Source organism: Mustela nivalis (assembly GCF_964662115.1).
Source record: "Mustela nivalis genome assembly, chromosome: Y".
Taxonomy (NCBI): Eukaryota; Metazoa; Chordata; class Mammalia; order Carnivora; family Mustelidae; genus Mustela; species Mustela nivalis.
In genome coordinates, this window is record NC_139041.1 from 5,182,340 (window position 1) to 5,197,118 (window position 14,779).

The following is a 14,779-nucleotide window of genomic DNA, read 5'->3' on the forward strand; positions in this document are numbered from 1 at the left end:
AGCAACACCAGTCCAAGCCAAAGTCCTTATCCCCTGCATTTCTGAACAATGACAGAGCAGCAGTTCTATTTAGAACCAGGAGGTATTCAGAAGTCTATGGTTGGGTCCCAGGTTGTGTCCATCAGTTCAGAGGCGGCCTTCAGATTGACTCATGATTCCAGGGTCTTGGCATTGACTCTGTTCTCAGCTTCTCTGCTCAGGGGAAAGTAAGCTTCTCCCTCTCCAGCTCCACCCTCTGATTGGGATCTCTCTGTCTCTCTGTCCAATACGTGCATGCACACGTTGGACAAGATAACAAAGACAAAAACATTGCACAATAACTGACTGGGGCCATAGGATTTTTTATTGAATTTGGACCTAGGTTCCTATGGAGGGCAGCCAGGTACAGAGAACGTCCCACCAGCTTCGATCGGAGCTCCCTTGTTCATTCTACTATTATTTGCCTTCCTGGATCTCCTCACCAACCTGCAGCATCCACTGTCTGTCCCGCTGTACTGACCCCTTCTTAACACATTGTGCATCCTCTCGGGGATCCTTTGGATCATGACCTTCTTCCGCAAGAAACACTGTATGCTTATCGCATGTAACAATTTGGGGGATGGTCATGAGAGGGTGAAGGCTGGCTTGTGGTGCCACATCTCCATGCAGTTCCACAGAGGGTAGCTGCTCCACCTGAGGGAGTGCTCAAGGTACTTCAACATTCGAATCCTCTTCAATACGTCCTTTTGGACATACAAATTGTCTTCCTGTAACGGGCATGACAGTCTTTCAGATGGCTTCACTTGGGCTATGGGTCTCTTCCAACATGCTCTCCATTGGCTCCTGTGGACTCCAAGAACATGAGTCCGTCCTGGACTTAAGGTTCTAGGGTATGGCGTCTGCCTTGGATGCATGGTCTTTTTGGAAGATTGGGATGCCTTGTTGGCACCGTTTATGGAGACCCTAGAGATACTCGTGTCTCGCTGTGGAAGACTCCAGACTTGTCTTTGGCACGGTTGTGGGGTTCAATTTGAGCTTCCCGTGGGTGGCCCTTTTCCTGTTCAGATGCTCCGTAATCTGGTGCGAGGGTCTCATCCTTCCACAGGTTTGGATTTCCTCCGCTTAAACTTTGCTTGCGGTCTGTCAGTTTCTTGGCCTGTCGTGGCTAAGATGAAATGAGTGATCCTTACCTTTCTCCAAGGTCCAGAGGGGTGGTTCTGACACTTACGACCAAACACTATGAATTGGGACATGGAGAAGGTGACACCAACTTGCTTCGCAAACTGCCTTGGTGAGAGACCCAGGCAGCTCCAGCTGTTTTGGACGGCTTGGTGTCCACTTGGCCCACAAATGAGTATTCCAGTCAAGTGTAGTGATCAGGCCTGGTTTGATGAGGAGTGGTTGCTATGAGATCAAAGCTTTGTGAGATCAGATGCTGGCTTCACAGAACTAGCTCTCCCTCTCCCATGACCTTGGTGTCATGGTTGTGAGTAGGAAGCCCCGGGAAAAACAGAAGAAGAGCCCTCTGAACCTGATCAAGAACTCAGGATGTCTTGTGGGTTAATGTCCAACTTGCCCTTTCTGGAGACATTGAGGAAGGAAAATGACATCAGTATACCTTCCTTTAGGCCAACATATCCCCAGAGACAGCAAGGTGTCTTTTACTACTACAGTTTCTAGATATCTCAAGAAAAGGTGAGGCCTCATGGGTACAGCAGCTTTTCGTGTGGTTTGTTTTCTGTGGTGAGAGCGTACTTTGTCAGTGTCTTTTGCCTATGGGTGAATAATGTAAGGTACGGAAAGTCCCTTTCCGAGGTAAAAGGTGATGGCATCGATATATGGTGTCCCCTGTGGCCTCGTCTCCTAGTGTTCTGAAACATGCAGCTAAGGGATTAGGCCTCTGTCTACCTGGCTTTTACTTAAACACCTTTTCAAAGTCTTCGAGGAGAGTGACATTCTGCATCAGAGCTAACTCTCAATGAAGAGGCCGGACCGAACCTGTTGTCATTATTAGTTAACTGTACATGTAGTGGTAACGGGTATAGACATGTTGACCAAGTCGCTTTAGTCAGAAGGAAAGGGACGGCCTATACCGACGGCTTGCAAGGCCCATTTGAGCAGACCTTTATAGTGAGGCACAATGCCCTTGCTGGGTCTAGTGCAAAAGGAAGTTTGGGTCCATTTTGGCACCACAGTATTCCTCTGCCGTCAAAGTGAATGAACCTCTGGACCATGCATTGACCTGAATGTCACATACCCTGCTGATGACAAATGGAAAAGGCAAGCAGAGAAATGGAAATATCATAGGGCTTCCCACAATATGTGCATCGGGAAGAATAACTTGGCCATTAGTAAATGAAGGGAATACTGAAGGACAAGAAGTCAGAGAAGGAGACCCACCATGAGTGACTCAGGACCCTGAGAAGCCAGCTTAGGGGTACAGAAAAGAGAACTGCTTTGGGTGGTCAGGAGTTGTGGCATATATTAGGAGCACTAGGACATCCATGCAACTAAAACATCCGTGAATACTCTCTCAAAAACTGATGATGGATGATAGGCAGGCTTTCTCAACAGAACAGCAACAACAGCAAAATAAATTCAGAGGAAAACTATGTGGTCCTCTTAAAACCATAGGATGTCACAGTGAGTAAAGGAAATAATTATATTTTTATTATCTTTCCTTATTAAAATGACATGGGATTGGTTTCCTAAAATGTCCTTCTTTGAATTGGATCTTTAACCTTGTGAATTTTAGTTTACCCGCCTCTTCCATCTCTGGATTTGATGAGGGGACATGACAATGCCCTTACTAAATAACTAGAAGAGTGGCTCAGGAAAATTACTTGACCTGGCCTTTTGTGTTTTGCCAGGTTTGGAATTACTGCTTCAAATGCTTCTGTCACTACTATAGAGCTAGAATTTTGTATGTTCCTGACCTAATCTTGGAAGTTTCTATGTGTCTGGGAATTTATCCTTTTCTCTCAGATCTTGGATTCGCTAGAATAAATGTGTGGGTGTGCCTCTTAGGTTATTCTTTTTTTCCTTTCTATAAGTAGTCATGTAGTTTCATACTTTCAGATGTGTGCTTGTCTTCCTCTTTTATCGAGTAATGGCTTCTTCTGTTTGTTCGTGTTTTCAAAACTGAAGTGTGAGTCTACTGATTTTTTTCCTCTTGGTTTGTTTGTATTTCCTTAATTTGGAAAATCAAATGTCTGATTTCAGTCTTTCTGTTAACTTTGGAGTTCTGTTTTTCTTCATCTTGTTCCTTCAGTCGTCTTTTTAGGCGGCCTTCTTTTTCAGTGTTTTTAAATTTTGGAAATGCATGCATTTAACCCTATATGGTTTCCCCATAAATTGTTTTGGCATTATCCTCTAAGTTTCTTAGAATTCCTTTGTTCATGGCTCTTTCTGCTTTTCCTTTGGATTTTCTTTCTTGCATTCATTGTAGTTCGTGAGTGTGTTGTGGTTCCACTTTTAGTGTCTGGCTGTATTTCCAATTTGAAAGTGATATCTTCCTGGTTTCATACCTTCGTGAACATAAGTGCACAGGGTAGGTTTTGACTTCTCTTCCATGAATTACGACTGGATTTGGCCTTGAGCTCATGACCTGCGATAGACAAAGGGAGGTCTGCCGCTGGGAAGAACATATCTTATTGTCCTCAGAACGCAATCCTACTCTTGGAACCTAAAGTTCAGGTGGTCTCGAATGCCCATGTGGACATCTGTTATTCCTTAGCACCTTTCCATCCAGATGATCTGTCCTATGCTTAACCTAGATATCATAGTTCCCAACAGTATTGGATAAAAGTCGCCATCTCATGGGCTTCCAAGGTTTAGATACACCCTTGTTCGTGGTGTATATGTTGGCAATTCTTCCAGGATTCTCTTGTGTTGATGCTCTATCAAGACAAAACACCTTCCGCTTAGCTTTTGTCTCTTTAAGGCATAAAATCACTCTCGCTGACTTAGGCCCAAACACATTGGCTCTCTTCTCCTTGGGAATAGCATAACCTACGTCTTCCCGATTACTTCACTTGCAAGTTTTGAGTATCTTTATAGTCGAAGGAAATCTCCTATGGGCAACAGAAGAACGAGCTTGTTTAATATTTGCTGTTTTCTTATAGATGTTTTCTAACTTTTTTTTTTTTTTTTTGATTTGGAATTTCAACCACTCTTACAATCTGTTTGTATTGACGGGAGACTTTCGTCCTGAGTACTGAATGTATTATTGATAAGTAATAGTTCACTTTCTCATTTCGGTTGGCTTCTCACTTCGATTCTATTTGCCTTTCACCTGTATGGTATTTTCTTGGGGTTGCTTCATTGGTACAATTCCTTGATGCCTCCACATCATTTGCATGTGTTATCTTTGTGTGTGTTCATGTGTGGGTGCATGTGCATGTGTTAATGTGTGTGTGGTCTGTGTGTGTTTCACATCACACTTATTATTAAAATACGAGAGAATGGAATTCGGTCTCTTTTGGGTAGCAATTCAATTTGACATGCCTTGAAAACTCACATTCCATCAGTTTTAGGAAATATCCAGCAAGAAATGTCATCTCTTGTCCTCTTTAAAAAACACGTGTTCTTACAAACCTGCCTTCCAACAAACACCACCATTTGAATTCCTCATTATAGTCATACTGTTTGTCCCAACACCCTTGCTTTTTCGTATGTTTCTTGACTGTCAGAGTTAGTGAAGTTCTCCGTTTGTTGTCTTTCTGAGAATGATAGATGTGACAAAGCCCAATGCTCTCGGCAATACTGCGGTAAGAGACAAGTGGAAGAATTCCTTCTTGCTTTTGTCTCAGTACGAATTGCAGTGACATGGAGGACAATACGATGGTAGTAGTGTCTAATAAACTCACGCTTGTTTAGAGCCATGAGGGTAACAGGAAGATGACCACAACAATTGCAGTGGGTTGGAAACTGACCTGAAGCCTAAAAGGTAAACTCCAGAGCGAAAGAGAACGGAAGTTGCAGAGATGATGGGAGAAGGTTGGAGACATGTCTCAGGGGAGATTTGGTTGGTTCATGGATCAGAGGGCCGGAGACCATGCAGAGGACCAAGGCACAGGGGAGCAAGGCACACTGTGAACCTATAAGGAACCTGTTTCCCAGTGCCGTTGACTGTGACATACAGAGGATCTGAAAGTCACGAGAACTTGTAAACTCAAGTGTTGAGGGCTCAAATATTCATAGCAGCAGGCTATGTGTTTGTGCCTAAGTCGCGAGAGTCATTTTATGGCTTCGACCACATGTTCTCTTCTGCACACAGCACTCTGCAGGCCTGCATTCTGCTGAGTTGGTGGTATTTCTCCTTTCACAGGCACACCAGAGCTGACCAAGGAAAACCTCAGAATATTCAACCCGGATCTAAAAACACCAAACGGCAGGAAAGGAGAGGCACTGAAAAGACTGGCCTCAAGGACAGGGTCAACCATACACAACAGTAGATGGAATACATGCCACACACACACACACAAACACACACACACACACACACAAACAAGGAGGGCCAGCGCTGGATCACTCCCGGATATCTTCTTCCTAAAGAAATTACCCTCTGGTTAGAAAACAGAATGAGTTTAACGAATACAGAGAGGTGACAGAAACCTAGATCCAATGCAAAGATGGAAGAATCAATTGATGCCCAGGTGAAGGAAGAAGGAATGATTACCTCTAGGCAATCAGAGTGAAACCTCTACATAGAACTCGCCCGAAGCTAAGTTGAAGGCAGCGGCCTGTATACACGCTGTACATAAGAAAAGATAGAAGATATCAGAGTGTCTAGAACCACGGAGATAAAACTGATAAATATAAAATCACCTAAAGAACACATGAGGAGAAGTTGGTAGGAGACTGGATGCAAAGTCCGGGAACATGGCAGAGGTGGAGGATCCAATTAGGGATGGGGTAGTCCAAGCCCAGAAAATAAGGACGCAATTTCTAAGAGAGAAGGCAGAATGATGGAACATGATAATGAGCTTAGGTAATCTCTAAGGAAATGAAAGAGGTACCTCTTGAAGAAGAAGTAAGAGTGAGAGAAAGAATAGAGGGCTGATCCTAGAATGGAGAATTCGAGGCTGAAACGGACCCTCATCTGGCAGCAGAGATGAGGTCCAGAATAAGAGGCACAGAGGACTCCCTTCACATTCCACAGTAGCGGAGTACCTAAAGACATAGTGTATTCCCCCTGTAAAATCTAAGCATGGATGTATTCCTTTAGGCAAATGGGCAATGGAGAATAGTTTGTCAAGAGATCAATCACTGACTTCTAGAGGAAAGCTATACCAGCTCTCGAAGGAGGCGTATAGCTCAAGAAACACCAGCCCAAGCCAAAGTCCTTATCCCCTGCATTTCTGAACAATGACAGAGCAACGGTTCTGTCTAGAACCAGGAGGTATTCAGAAGCCAATGGATGGGTCCCGGGTTGTGTCCATCAGTTCAGAGGCGGCCTTCAGATCTACTCATGATCCCAGAGTCTTGGCATTGACTGTTCTCAGGTTCTGTGCTCAGGGGCATGTAAGCTTCTACCTCCCCAACTCCACCCCCTGATTGGGATCTCTCTGCCTCTCTGTCCAATACGTGCATGTGCACGTTGGATAAGATAACAAAGACAAAAACATTGCACAAAAATAGACTGGGGCCAGAGGATGTTTTATTGAATTTGAACCTAGGTTCCTATGGAGGGCAGCCAGGTATAGAGAACCTCCTACCATCCTAAAATGCCCGACCTTCTCTCAGAGATCCATTGTTCATTCTCCTGTTCTTTGCCTTCCTGGATCTCCTCACCAACCTGCAGCATCCGCTGTCTGTCACGCTGTACAGACCCCTTGTTAACACATTGTGCATCCTCCCGGGGATCCATTGGAATATGCCCATATTCCGCAAAAGGCACTGTTTGCTTATTGCATGTAACCATTTGGGGGATGGTCATGAGAGGGTGAAGGCAGGCTTGTGCTGCCACATCTCCATGCAATTCCACAGAAGGTAGCTGCTTCACCATTGAGGGAGTGCTCAAGGTTCTTCCACATTCGAATCCTCTTCAATGCATCCTTTTGGAAATACAAGTTGTCTTCCTGAAACGGGCACGGTAGTATTTCAGAAGGCTTCACTTGGCAATGGGTCTCATCCAACATGCTGTCCGTTGGCTCCTGTAAAGTCCAAGACCTTGAGTCCGTCCTGGACCTATAGTTCTAGGGTGTAGAGTCTGCCTTGGATGCATGGACTTTTTGGAAGATTGGGAGGCCTTGTTGGCACCTTTTCTGGGGACGCTCGAGCTACTCGTGTGCTCGCTGTGGAGGACTCCATACATGTCTTTGGCTCGGTTGTGGGGATTCACTTTGACCTTCCCTTGGGTGGACTTTTTCCTGTTCAGATGCTTCGTGTTTGGGTTGGAGGGCCTTACACTTGTGCAGGGCTCAGATTTACTCCCCTGAGGCCTTGCTTGTGGTCTGTTAGTTTCTTGGCCTGTCATGGCTAAGATGGAGTGAGGGTTCCTTGCCTTTCTCTGAGGTCCAGAGGGCTGGTGCTGACACTCACGGCCAAACACTACGAATTGAGCCATGGAGAAGATGACACCGACTCGCTTCGCAAACTGCCTTGGTGAGAGACCCAGGCGGCTCCAGCGGTTTGGGATGGCTTGGGGTCCTCTTGGCCCACCCATGACTACTCCAGTCAACTGTAGTGATCAGGCCTGAGTTGATGAGGAGTGGTTGCTATGACCTCAAAGATTTGTGACATCACTGATGCTGGATTCACTGAAGCAGCTGTCCCTCTCCCATGACCTTGGTGTCCTATGGCTTTAGGTAGGAAGCCCCGGGAAGGACAGAACAAGAGCCCTCTGAACCTGATCAAGAACTCAGGATGTCTTGTGGGTTAATGTCCAACTTGCCCTTTCTGGAGACATAGAGGAAGGAAAATGACATTCAGTATACCATCCTTAGGGCCAACATATCCCCGGAGATGGCAAGGTGTCCTTTTCCACTACAATTTCTAGATATCTCCAGATAAGGTGTGGCCTCGCGGGTATGAGCAGATCCCCGTGGGGTTTGTGGGGGAGAGCGTACCTTGTCAGTGTCTATTGCCTATGGGTCAGTGATGACTAAGGTACGGAAAGGCCCTTTCCAATGTAAAAGGTGAGGGAATCGCAATATGGTTCCGTTTCTGGCCTCGTCTACTAGTGTTCGGAAACATGAGGCTAAGGGATGAGGCCTCTGTCTACCTGGCTTTCCCTTAAACAACTTTGCAAAGTCTTTGAGGAGAGTGACAATCTGCATCAGAGCTAACTCTCAATGCAGAGGTTGGATCGAATCCGTTGTCATTATTAGTTAACTGTACTTGTTTTGGTAACGCGTTAAGACATGTTGAGCAAGTCTCTTTACTCAGAAGGAAAGGGACGGCCTATAACCACGGCTTGCAAGGCCCAATCCAGCAGTACTTTGGACTGAGCCGCAATGCCCTTGCACGGACTAGTGGATCAGAGAGTTTGGTCCCATGCCCTTCTGATGGGAAATGGAAAAGGCAAGCAGACAAAGGGAAATACCATATGGCTTCCCCGAATATGTGCCTCGGGAGGAATACCTTGGCCCTTAGTAAAGAAAGGCAATACTGAAGGGCAAGAAGTCAGAGAAGGAGACCCATCAGGAGTGCCTCAGGACTCTGAGAATCAAGCTGAGGGTTACCGAAAAGAGAACTGTTTAATGGGTGGTTAGGAGTTGTCGCATATATTAGGAGGAGCACCAGTACGTCCATGCAACTAAAGCATCCGTGAATACTCTGTCAAAAACGGATGATGGATGATAGGCAGGCTTTCTCAACAGAACAGCAACAACAACAACATCAATTCAGAGGAAAACAATGTGGCCCTCTCAAAAACGAAGGAAGTCACAGGGAGAAAAGGAAAGAATTATATTGTTTATTATCTTTCCTCATTGAAATGACATGGTATTGGTTTCCTAAAATATCCTTCTTTGAATTGGGTTTAATCCTTGTGATTTAGAGTTTACCCACCTCTTCCATCTCTGGATTTGATGAGAGGACATGACAATACCTTCACTAAATACCTAGAAGAATGGCCCAGGAAAATGACTTGACTTGGCCTACTGTGTGTTGGCAGGGGTTGTATTACTGCTTCAAATGCTTCCGTCTCTATTAGAGAGCTGAGATTTTGTAGGTTTCCTGATCTAATCTTGGAAGTTTCTATGTGTCTGCGAATTTATCCTTTTCTCTCAGTTCTTGGACTTGCTAGCATGAATGTGTGGATGTGCCTCTTCGGTTTTTCTTTTTTCCTTGCTACCAGTTGTCATGTGGTTTCATATTGCAGCTGTGTGCTTGTCTCCCTGTTTTATCCCAGTAATGGCTTCTGAAGGTTGTTCGTGTTGTCAAAACTCAAGTGTGAGATCTCATGATTTTTTTCCAATTGGTTTGCTTGTATTTCCTTAATTTTGATAAAAACATGTATGATTTCAATTTTTCTGTTACCTTTAGAGTTTGGTTTTTCTTCATCTTGTTCCTTCAGTCATCCTTTTAGGTGTCTTTATTTCTCGGTGTTTTTAAATTTGGCAATGCATGCATTTATCCCTATATGGTTTTCCCATAAAATGTTTGGCATCATCCTCTAAGTTTTTTAGAATTCCTTCATTCATGGCTCTTTCTGCTTTTCCTTTGGATTTTCTTTCCTTCATTCATTGCTAGTTTGTGAGTGTGTTGTGTGTTCCAACTTTTAGTGTCTGGCTGTATTTCCAATTTGAAAGTGATATCTTCCTGGTTTCATACCTTCGTGATCATAAGTGCACTGTATAGATTTTGACTTCACTTCCATGAATTATGACTGGATTTGGCCTCGAGCTCATGACCTGAGATAGACAAAGTTAGGTCTTCTGCTGGGACGAACATATCATATTGTCCTCAGGACACAATCTTTCTCACGGATCCCCAAATTTCAGGTGGTCTCGAGAGCCCATGTGGACATCTGTTATTCCTTAGCACCTTCCCATCCAGATGATATGTCCTGTGCTTAACGTGGATATCATAGTTGCCAACAGTATTGGATAAAAGTCGCCATCTCTGTTCCTGTGTGTTCATAGGCTTCCAACGTTTAGATCCACCATTGTTTGTGGTGTATATGTTGGCAATTCTTCCAGGTTTCTGTTGTTTTGATGCTCCATCAAGACAAAACACCTTCCGCTTAGCTTTTGTCTCTCAAAGGCATAAAATCACTCTCGCTGACATAAGCACAAACACTTTGGCTCTATTCTCCTTGGAAATATCTTAACCTATGTTTTCCCAATTTATTCACTTGCAAGCTATGAGTATCTTTATAGTCGAAGGAAATCTCCTATGGGCATCAGATGGATTAGCTTGTTTAATATTTGCTGTTTTTTTATGAATGTTTACTAACTTTTTTTTTGTTTTTGTTTTGATTTGGAATTACAACCACTCCTACCAACTGTTTGTATTGAAGGGAGACGTTAGTCTGAGTACTGAATGTATTATTGATAGGTAATTTTTCATTTTCATATTTCGATTGGCTTCTCACTTGGATTCTATTTACCTTTCACCTGTATGGTATTTTCTTGGGATTGCTTCATTGGTACAATTCATCGCTTTCTCCCCATCTTTTGCATGTCTTCTCTTTGTTTGTGTTCATGTGTGTGTGCATGTGCATGTGTTAGTGGTGTGTGTTGTGTGTGTGTTTCACATCACAATTATTATTAAAATACGAGAAAATGGAATTCGGTCCCTTGTGAGTCGCAATTCAATTTGACATGCCTTGAAAACTCACATTCCATCGGTTTCAGGAATCTCCTGCAAGGAATGTCATCTCTTGTCCTCTTCAAGAAACTCGTGTTCTCACAAAACTGCCTTCCAACAAGCACCACCATTAAATTCCTCATTAGAGTCTTACTGTTTGTCCCAAACTCTTTCTCTTTCGAATGTTTCTTGACTGTCATGAGTTAGTGAAATCGTCTGTTTGTTTTCTTCCCGAGCATGATAGATTTGAGAAAGTCCAATGCTCTCTGCAAGACTGCCATAAGAGACAAGTGGAAGAATTTCTTCTTGCTTATGTCTCAGTACGAATTGTGGTGACATGGAAGACATTGAGATGGTAGTAGTGTTTAATAACCTCATGCTTCTTCAGCCATGAAGGCAACAGGAAGATGAACACAACAACTGCAGTGGGGTGGAAATTGACCTGAAACCTACAAGATAAACTCCAGAGCGAATGGGAACGGAAGTTGCAGAGATGATGGGAGAAGGTTGGAGACATGGCTCAGGGGAGATTTGGTTGGTTTGTGGATCAGAGTGCTGGAGCCCATGAAGAGGACCAAGGCACAGAAGAGCAGGGCACATCGGAAACCCACAAGGAACCTGTTTCCCAGTGCTATTGACTGTGATACGCCGAGGGTCTGAAGGGCACGACTACTTGACAACACAAGTGTTGAGGGCTGAAGTTTTCATGTCAGCAGGCTTGGCAGAAATTGACCTTTAAAAACACCATCTTTTTCCTGCATATGACACCAACAAGCGACCAGGAGCACACAGCCTGAAGACAATGATCAGAGAGACAAATACCAAGAGACGCAGTTGGAAGATGGTGAGTTGTGGGAGTGATTCCGTGAAAGGCAAGGTTGGTGGAGATGACTCAATGTGGACATCATAAATTTTGAGCTCTCGCAACAGCAGCATCAAGACAGAGCAACTGGCCTGACATGTAGGTGAGGACATAGGCTGCCTAGCCAGCCAACATAAAATCCCAACAGTGGAACACTTGGATGACTGCCTTCCTCAGTCGAAGATGCTAAGACCAAGGAGAACAGACTCTCCCATAGGTGACAAGAAGAAAGCTTTGAACACATGTTCTCTTCTGAACACAGCATTCTTCATGCCTGCGCTCTGTTGAGTTGGCCGAGTTTCTCCTTTCACAGGCACACCAGAGCCCACCAAGGTATACATCAGCATATAAAGCCCGGACCCTAAAAACATCATTCGGCCCAAAAGGAGAGCTACTACAAATGACTTGCCTCCAGGACAGGGTCAGTCACAACACCAACAGCAGATGGCATGCATGCCACATACACACTCAAACACACACACACATGCTCACACTCCACAAATCTAAAGGGCCAGCCCTGGGTCACTCACGGTTCCTTTCCTCCTATAGAAATTACCCACAGGTTTGAAAATGGAATGAGTGTAACGAATACAGAGAGGTGACAGAAAACTAGATCCAACGCAAAGATGGAAGAATCAATTGATGCCCAGGTAAAGGAAGAAGGAATGATCACGGCTAGGCAATCAGAGTGAAACCACTACATAGAACACGACTGATGTGGGATCGAAAGCAACGGCCTGATTACTCACTGTACATCAGAAAACAAAGGAGATATCAGAGAGTCTCGAACCACGGAGATAAAACTGATAAAGATAAAATCACCTAAAGAACTCCTGAAGAGTAGATTGGTAGGAGACTGGATGCAGGTCCAGGAACATGGCCGAAGTGGAGGATCCAATTAGGGACCAGGAAGAACAAGCCTAGAATATAACGACGCAAATTCTAAGAGCGAAGGCAGAATGATGGAACATGATAGTGAGCTTAGGGAATCTCCAAGGATATGAAAGAGGTGCCTCTTGTAGGCGAAGTAAGAGTGAGAGAAAGCTAAGAGAGCTGATCCTAGATTGGAGAACTCGGGGCTGAAAAGGACCCTCACCTGGGAGCAGAGAGGGTGGTCCAGAATCAGAGGCACAGAGGACTCCCAACACCTTCCACAGAATTGGAGCACCTAAAGACATAGTGCCATTCCCCTAGGAAATCTAGGCATGGAGGTATTCAGTTTAGGCAATTAGGCATCGGAGAATAGTTTGTCTATAGCCCAATCACTGACTTCAAGAGAAAAAGCTATACCAGTTCTCGAAGCAGGCCGCATAGCTCAAGCAACACCAGCCCATGCCAAAATCCTTATCCCCTGCATTTCTGAACAATGACAGAACAGCGGTTCTATCTAGAACCAGGAGGTATTCAGAAGTCAAAGGTTTGGTCCTGGGTTGTCTCCATCAGTTCAGTGGCTGCCTTCAGATCAACTCATGATTCCAGGGTCTTGGCATTGACTCTGTTCTCAGGTTCTCTGCTCAGGGGCAAGTAAGCTTCTCCATCTCCAGCTCCACCCCCTGATTGGGATCTCTCTGCCTCTCTGTATAATACGTGCATGTGCACGTTGGATAAGATAACAAAGACAAAATCAGTGCACAATAATTGACTGGGACCAAAGGATGTTTTATTAAATTTGGACCAAGGTTCCTATGGAGGGCAGCCAGGTACAGAGAACCTCCCACCATCCTAAAATGCCCGACCTTCGCTCGGAGCTCCCTTGTTTATTCTCCTGTTCTTTGCCTTCCTGGATCTCCTCACCAACCTGCAGCATCCGCTGTCTGTAGCGCAGTACTGTCCCCTTGTTAACACATTGGGCATCCTCTCGGGGCTCCATTCGAACATGCCCATCTTCCAAAAGAGGCACTGTTTTCTTATTGCATGTAACCATTTGGGGGAGGGTCATGAGAGGTTGAAGGCTGGCTTGTGCTGCCACACCTCAATGCAGTACCACAGAGGGTAGCTGCTCCACCCTGAGGGAGTGCTCAAGGTTCTTCCACATTCGAATCCTCTTCAATGCGTCCTTTTGGACATACATGTTGTCTTCCTGAAACGGGTCTGGAAGTCTTTCAGATGGCTTCACATGGGCTATGGGTCTTTCCAACATGCTCTACGTTGGCTCCTGTGGACTCCAAGAACATGAGTCCGTCCTGGACCTAAGGTTCTAGGGTGTAGATTCTGCCTTGGATGCATGGTCTTTTTGGAAGATTGGGAGGCCTTGTTGGCACCTTTTTCAGATGCTCGAGGTACTCGTGTCCTTGCTGTGGAGGACTCCAGACATGTCTTTGGCACGGTTGTGGGGACTCACTTTGAGCTTCCCTTGGGTGGCCCTTTTCCTGTTCAGATGCTCCGTGTTTGGGTGGGAGGGCCTTACACTTGTGCAGGGCTCGAATTTCTTCCACTGAGGCTTTGCTTGAGGTCTGTTAGTTTCTTGGCCTGTAGTGGCTAAGATGGAGTGAGGGTTCCTTGCCTTTCTCTGAAGTCCAGAGGGCTGGTTTTGACACTCACGACCAAACACTATGAATTGAGCATGGAAAAGGTGTCACTGACTCGCTTCACAAACTGCCTTGGTGACAGACCCAGACGGCTCCAGCGGTTTGGGATGCCTTGGGGTGTCTTGGCCCACACATGACTAATCCAGGCAAGTGTAGTTATCAGGCCTGGGTTGATGAGGAGTGGTTGCTATGACCTCGAAGTCTTGTGACATCACAGATGCTGGCTTCACTGAAGCAGCTGTCCCTCTCCCATGACCTTGGTGTCCTATGGCTTTATGTAGGAAGCCCCGGGAAGGACAGAACAAGAGCCCTCTGAACCTGATCAAGAACTCAGGATGTCTTGTGGTTTAATGTCCAACTTCCACTTTCTGGAGACATAGAGAAAGGAAAATGACATTCAGTATACCTTCCTTAGGGCCAACATATCCCCGGAGACGTCAAGGTGTCCTTTTCCACTACAATTTCTAGATATCTCCAGATAAGATGTGGCCTCACGTGTATGAGCAGCTCCCCGTGGGGTTTGTGGGGGACAGCGTACCTTGTCAGTGTCTATTGCCTATGGGTCAGTGATGACTAAGGTACGGAAAGGCCCTTTCCGAGGTAAAAGGTGAGGGCATAGCAATATGGTTCCGTCTGTGGCCTCGTCTCCTAG